Raw genomic sequence first — 6,169 nt, 5'->3', positions numbered from 1 at the left:
GTTCATGGACTTGGATGTGGATGTTATGCAGTTGAAAACATGGGACAGCGTGAGCTCAGGGTCTGCTTAGTCTGCTATTATTAATTTTTTAAGTGTATTATTTTGGATTTTTGAGACATGGGAGACAGACTCATCTCATCCATGCACTTCAGGATTAGAAAGGAACGTTCCCACATTTGCTTCTAGTATTTTGTGCTTTGAAACTCTCTTTAATGAGGTATAATGTACATATAACAAAGAGCCTCAAATTAAAGGGTATAATTTGATGAGACTTGTTCTCATGGATACAGCACCATGAAGTCATATGGTTGCTCTCTAAACCTTAATCATGATCCCTTTGTGTCTAGCGCTAATGTTGCTTTTGGAGTAAGGACTTTTTTATTTTTTTTTACGTTTTCAGATATCGGCCAGGTGTCTGAAGATCTGCGCTAGGGTACCTACCTCCTTTTCAGATAGACTGTATTCCCGTAAGTATTGCTGTCGATCTACCTTTGGACTTGATCCTGCGTTGTATCTTTCAGTGTGTGCACTTAATTTTGTTGGAGTACTTTAATGCTGAGGGATGCATAATTGGATTGATTTTCACTAAATGCTACGAGCTGCAGTTCCAATCATGACAGAAAGCACGTGCTTCCTGTGTTAGGTACTCAAGAGCAAGGCAGATACCCTGGGCACTTGAGCTGAGTATGTCACTGGGTGTTTTGCCAGCCCTCTTCCCTTCCCTGCGAGACAAGGGTCTCGTTTCGGTCACACAGAAATGTAGGTGAAGTCAGCAGAGAAGGGTCCCTTCTCTTCTCTTTGTCTCTCAGACTCCCTGTCACTACCTTCTGCCTGTCCCTTTCCCTGACTCAATCCCCCCGGCCCACTGCTCCACTCCAGCGATGATCAGGGTGTCCTCCAGCTGCTGTCCTTGTGCTCTGGCCATCGCTCAGTGAGGAAACTGCAGGATGATTATGTAGTCCATGGGTCTGATCAAGAAATCTCTGCTCCTCAGAGTCCTCCTACACTTGGTACTGTCTGTGGAGACCTGGCATCCTGGGCATGGGTCTGACCCTCACTCCTCTACCACAGTCACTGCTGGTCCTCACCCTTCTCCACCATTATACCTGTCTGACCCCAAGGCACCATGGAGTCAGGGAATATTTCCAACATAATTGAGCATAAGCACCCCATCAATCTAGATATAGGTAGTTCCCATCACCCGGGAGACTCCCTCAGGTTCCCCTGCACAAAGGGTGATCTTGCTTCTATCCTCCCTCACCACCATTTCTGGCACTTTGTTACCTGTGTGTACAGGAACCCCACTGTGTGCACTCAATGGGGAGCGAGAGTAGATGGCCTTGAAGCAGACGCTGACACAGAGACAAAACGATGAAAGGTAGATTAGGAGACAGTAGGAAGGACAAAGTGCAGGGGACAGGATGGGCAGGGAAAGCATTCAGGTAGATCTGACACCTTCTTAAAATGTATATACAAACACGATTGTCTGTCACCGTGCATAGTCCTCTTCAAATTTCAAAAGAGTTGTCCTACAAGGCAAAGAGATTTTTGGTTTATTTCCCTCTGATCTTATGTTTTCCTACATGCATTCTGTCTTCTGTAGTTTATCTGTGGCCTCAGATGAACATTTTAGTGTGTGGCTGCATCTGTGAGATGATGTGTAATAGAAAATGATTGTCTTCAGATCTAGGTCTCTGAATGTACACATTCTCATACTTATCTTTTCTTTCATGGTGTGGCACGGCCCGAATTCTAATAGAAAAACGAGGGACATTGTCTTCTTTTTTAAAACAGTGATTCCCACTGCCTGGGCTGAGTTGTTAACAGTCTTAGTTTAATGAACTCCCGTGACCATCTTTTTTGGAGGATCATTGTGTGGAGAGATCTTCATGGAAACTGTGAGAAGCGTGAGGGGACCCTTCCCAGAGATTTTGCAGACGCCTTATGCACTGAATGTCTTCTTTTTCTCTTGTTCTTAGAAACAAATATTACCCCTGTTTTCACAGATAACACAGCTGTCCTAATATTGTGAGAGAAGTTTGAGGAGATGCAAAGCTGTAGTCAGGGCGATGACAGGGGTCCAGCAGTGGTGTCATCTGGCCAGCCCTGAATTGTAGGATGACTCAGCTGATCTAGACCCTGTCTCCACTTTTAGTCTCTTGAGGGATATGAACTTGGGCATACAGCCTTTTCCTAAGACCAAGTTAAATACCCCATATATCCAGGGCTCTTTTCCCCCCACAAATATCCAGAACCTTCAGGAAAATCCAGGGAGACGAGAATCTTTTTAGGTGATTACCTGCGTGCACTTTGCACTGACAGCGATCCCACATAGCAGTTCCGTATGGACCTCACACTCCCTGCTCAGGCTGTGGCCGGAATGACCTCCAACTGCATCTCCCTGACCCTAACACCCTCCCCTCTGCACCTCCTCAAACTCTGCTTACTGTGCTCAACTTCCCTTCTATTCCTGTATGATTCAAGGCTCCCCCGGTTTTGCCCTGGATCCTCACTGGTGTTTCCATGTTGGTGATCACAAGGTCTGCATCGTTTAATGAATGTCCCTCTGTCACACAGGACACCTGGTGCTCTAAAAGTTAGGGGCGCACCTCATTCATTACAGAACCCAACACATTGTGTCTCCAACATACGCCCCAGTACTGGTGATACATCTGCTTTTGTGTAAAAACTCCTCTTTCATTTGACAAGAGAAACGTATAGCTCACTGTATTACAGGGACATGCCACTGCCCATTGTATGTATGGCCTGAGAAACTTGAGATATGCTACAGTGTCCTCAGGCAGTTTGTAGCTGGATTGCCAAGACTCACAACCGTCTCTACATCATTCCCACAAAGTCAATCATGAAGAAGATGAATATACTTTACCAGCCACTCAGCCAGTTCAGGTCATCTTAACAAATAGAGTTGGTGGAGGAGCTGGTAGAGGAGGGGGAGTTGGCCCATAGCCCATGACTGGTGGTGAAGGGTGGTCCACGGGGTTCAGCCTGCAAGGCGATCCTGGGAAAGGACCAGGACTCTTGCATACAAAATAGCCTGGGGAAAAGAAATGAGAGGTATGTTCATAGGACAGAACAGAGCACCAACACCAGCAAAAAGCGGAAACCCAAAGCAGCAGTGCTCATATCCTACTAGCTTCCCCACCACCAGGTTCCAAGAGGGCAACATCAGCACCAAAATCTCTACCCATACTTTGGGTTCCACTTACAGCTTTGGGGTGGGGAATACTAGTGTCCCCACGTGTCTGGAAACGTAGAAACAGCACGGGCCCTTTTTCTACAAGATTTTTTAAAAAGTAGCATATTCCAGATAGGAAGACATCTGTGTCCAGGATCACTCTCCCCCCTTCATCCCCCTCACCACAAGGGCTGTTTATTGGGTATATGAAGAACTACAGAATGAGAAGGAATGACAATACCAGTGTCCACACATGGAATCATAGTCCTCGTGGCTCAAAGCTCTGCCTCTAAGCCCCTGCCTGTGCCCAATCTACTTCTGTCCCGACAATGGGGTCTTCTCCTCTCTGGAAGTGCTATCCATGGGCCCAGAGACACATGGGGAGATGGGGATTCTGAGGACCTGCAGAGGACCTGGGAAAGTGGGCTCTTAGAGAAACAGGTAACCTATACATGTTAGTTGGGTTCAACTAATTTATTTTACTTCAGAGGTACTTCTCAGCTTAAGTGCAGTACACTTTGCAGGGGAATTGTGTTCTCTGGAAAAATGAGCTGAAATTCTAAAAGACAAAATTGACACAAATGCACTTTGATGTCTGGTGTAAGTTTCCATGTTTTAGCTGTACCTGTGACACAGGACACGAGAGAACGTGCTCATGTGAACACAAGTGAAGGACACCGTGGGCACTTGCCACACAGGTACTTTTGGATTTTTTCTCTTCACAACTTAAGTTCCAGTGCATGTTTTCCATGACAAATATGCCACCTCTTATAGTTCAGATATTTGTGCCCAGGACACACCTGAAGGGACTCTGGACAGCATGTTTACCAAAATGCTGATGGGTATGAAATTTACTTTGTCTAAGACCATTGTAAAGGACACATACAAAAATATGAGTTGGAGTGAAGTCAGTTCGCATTTTCAAATTGTAACGATACCCACAGATTTTTCTGAGCACGTTAAAATCCTCAATAGAAGGAAACAGGAGAGGAAGACACAGCAAGAGCAATGATTCCACATTGAGGAGATCCACAAAGAATGAGGCAAGGTAGGAGACTTCCAAGTGGAGTGTGGTGTCATCCTCCTTGATTTATTCCAGGAACACATTAGAAAAGCTCTATGGCCCCCACCTTTAGGCATGCTTAGCTGCTCAAGTTACCACAAAAAGATGCCAGCTGGGAAACAGGGAAGCCCGTAGACTCGGCAGTAAATGTTTTGCATTTGGGGGGAAAAAAAACAGCAGACAGACCATACGACACACAAACCAGAGACAATGGCAGGAGAGTGTCCTGTACAGAAAGATGTGGCAGTCCGTAAAGACTTAGAACTGAAAATGGCCACAGCATTTACTTTGTGCTTCTCGGCAGTTTTGGCAGAGCCAGTGTCGATGTCACTCTTGGTTGTGATACCTACTTCTGGATCTTCAAAAAGCCCCAGAAGGGATGCAGGTTTATTCTGATTTGAGTAGACTGTTGGGAGGTCAAAAACAAAACAAAAAACCCTCCCCTCATACTTCCGACAACTTAAAGTCTTTGTCCCAGTGAGATCCCAAATTACATGCACAGGGTGTCCCACATGCCTCTGGTGATACCCAAAAAGAACTTGAAGAACCATCCCTTATAACTTGATGAAGACTCCTAAAAGCCCTGACTCAGATGTATTCATCACTCATCGAACAACTATGGATGGCTGGGGGCACAACTAAATGGACATACATTCCGTTGTGCCTCATGCCTCACAGATCGCAGCACGTGGACTGTGTACAGGGCATTTCTGCTGAAGCGCTATGTCTGATTTTCTGCATACGGCCCCATTCCTTCTCTATAAGAGACGCCTGTACCAACCCGTGGTGGGGGAAAAGACGAAGATGGGATCCTGAGCAACTTGAGGATTATGGTAATGGCAGCAGACACATTCCCCTTGCATCACAATGGTCTGTGGTACCGCCTCTGCACCTTGGCCCAGGACCTAACAGCAACAAAATAAGGTGAGTGTGTTTTACAAGTCAACTCCTAGTGCTCAGATCATCTTACCAAGTGTTGCAGGTGGAGGGGTTCCGGGTGGCCTCAGGGCCACTAAGGTTCAGGAGGTGGACGTGCCTAATAGTCCACGGGGGTGGGGCGTCTCCAGGGTAGGGCATGCAGAATCGTCCAGTTAACGGAGGAGGTCCCCAGGATCCAGACTGCCCTGCAGAACAGAAGTGACAGCTACATCCATATGCCAGACAAGAGAACCAATACCAAAAGCAGCTGTAACCCAGAGAAGAGTGTGTCAGCACCTGCCACCTTCTCTGCCACCAGGATCCAAGAGAGTAGCATCAGTACCTGAAAACTCTGTCCCTGCCACTGGATAGCACCTACAGCTTGGGGTAGTAGATGCAAGAGGTTAACCTACTGCCACCACACATCACTGCCCACGTCTGTGGAAGAAAATGGCAACGGTCCTGTCCTAACGGGTTCACAGAAGTAATTACAGATTAATGAAGTAGCATTCTCCAGACAGGCAGCCATCGATGTCCAGGTTCACCCTGCATCCCTCCTCTACGCCAACTCCAGATGCTCTGCTTTTGCTATATTAAGAACACAAAAAAATGAGTGGGAATAAATGGCTCATATTCTGCTCATGGAATCACAGCTACTCCTGGCAACATATTCTGCAGCCGGACCCTCACTGTGCCTCCTCTGCTCCTCTCCCTGAGAAAGGAGTCTGCCCTCTTGAAGTGTTGTCAAAGGCCTCGGAGACCTCTGGGCAGTGGAGGATGCCTGGAATCTTGCAGGGGAAGGAGAGTCTTCTGTGAAGAACGAGTTACTTGTGGTGAATGTCTACAAAGCTCAAATGTGTTCATCTTAATTCATAGGGAATTCTGACTTTAAGCATACTACAAGACACAGAGTCATTATGTGCAATGGAAAAAGGGAGAAATTCACATAACAGATTTCATGCAAGTGTTTTGGTATAAAACTGGTATGTGTC

General features: G+C 46.4%; 1 long non-coding RNA gene across 2 annotated transcripts; it reads right to left on the bottom strand.

Annotated features, from left to right (window-relative positions):
- Window positions 1-514: 514 nt before the first annotated feature.
- Window positions 515-5,824, bottom strand: LOC122478533. 2 transcript variants are annotated; one of them, XR_006296073.1, is made up of 3 exons: window positions 5,230-5,824; window positions 2,888-3,055; window positions 515-1,529 (listed from the first exon to the last, which is right to left on the bottom strand). It is a non-coding gene; the product is annotated as an uncharacterized LOC122478533 (long non-coding RNA). The 2 variants fall into 2 exon arrangements; XR_006296074.1 differs by lacking the exon at window positions 5,230-5,824 and adding an exon at window positions 4,446-4,785.
- Between the last annotated feature and the right edge of the window lie 345 nt (window positions 5,825-6,169).

The sequence above is a fragment of the Prionailurus bengalensis genome, unplaced genomic scaffold (genome assembly GCF_016509475.1).
Source record: "Prionailurus bengalensis isolate Pbe53 unplaced genomic scaffold, Fcat_Pben_1.1_paternal_pri Un_scaffold_78, whole genome shotgun sequence".
Taxonomy (NCBI): domain Eukaryota; kingdom Metazoa; phylum Chordata; class Mammalia; order Carnivora; family Felidae; genus Prionailurus; species Prionailurus bengalensis.
The sequence above is the reverse complement of the archived record's forward strand: the minus strand, read 5'-3'. Positions and strand labels throughout refer to the sequence as shown.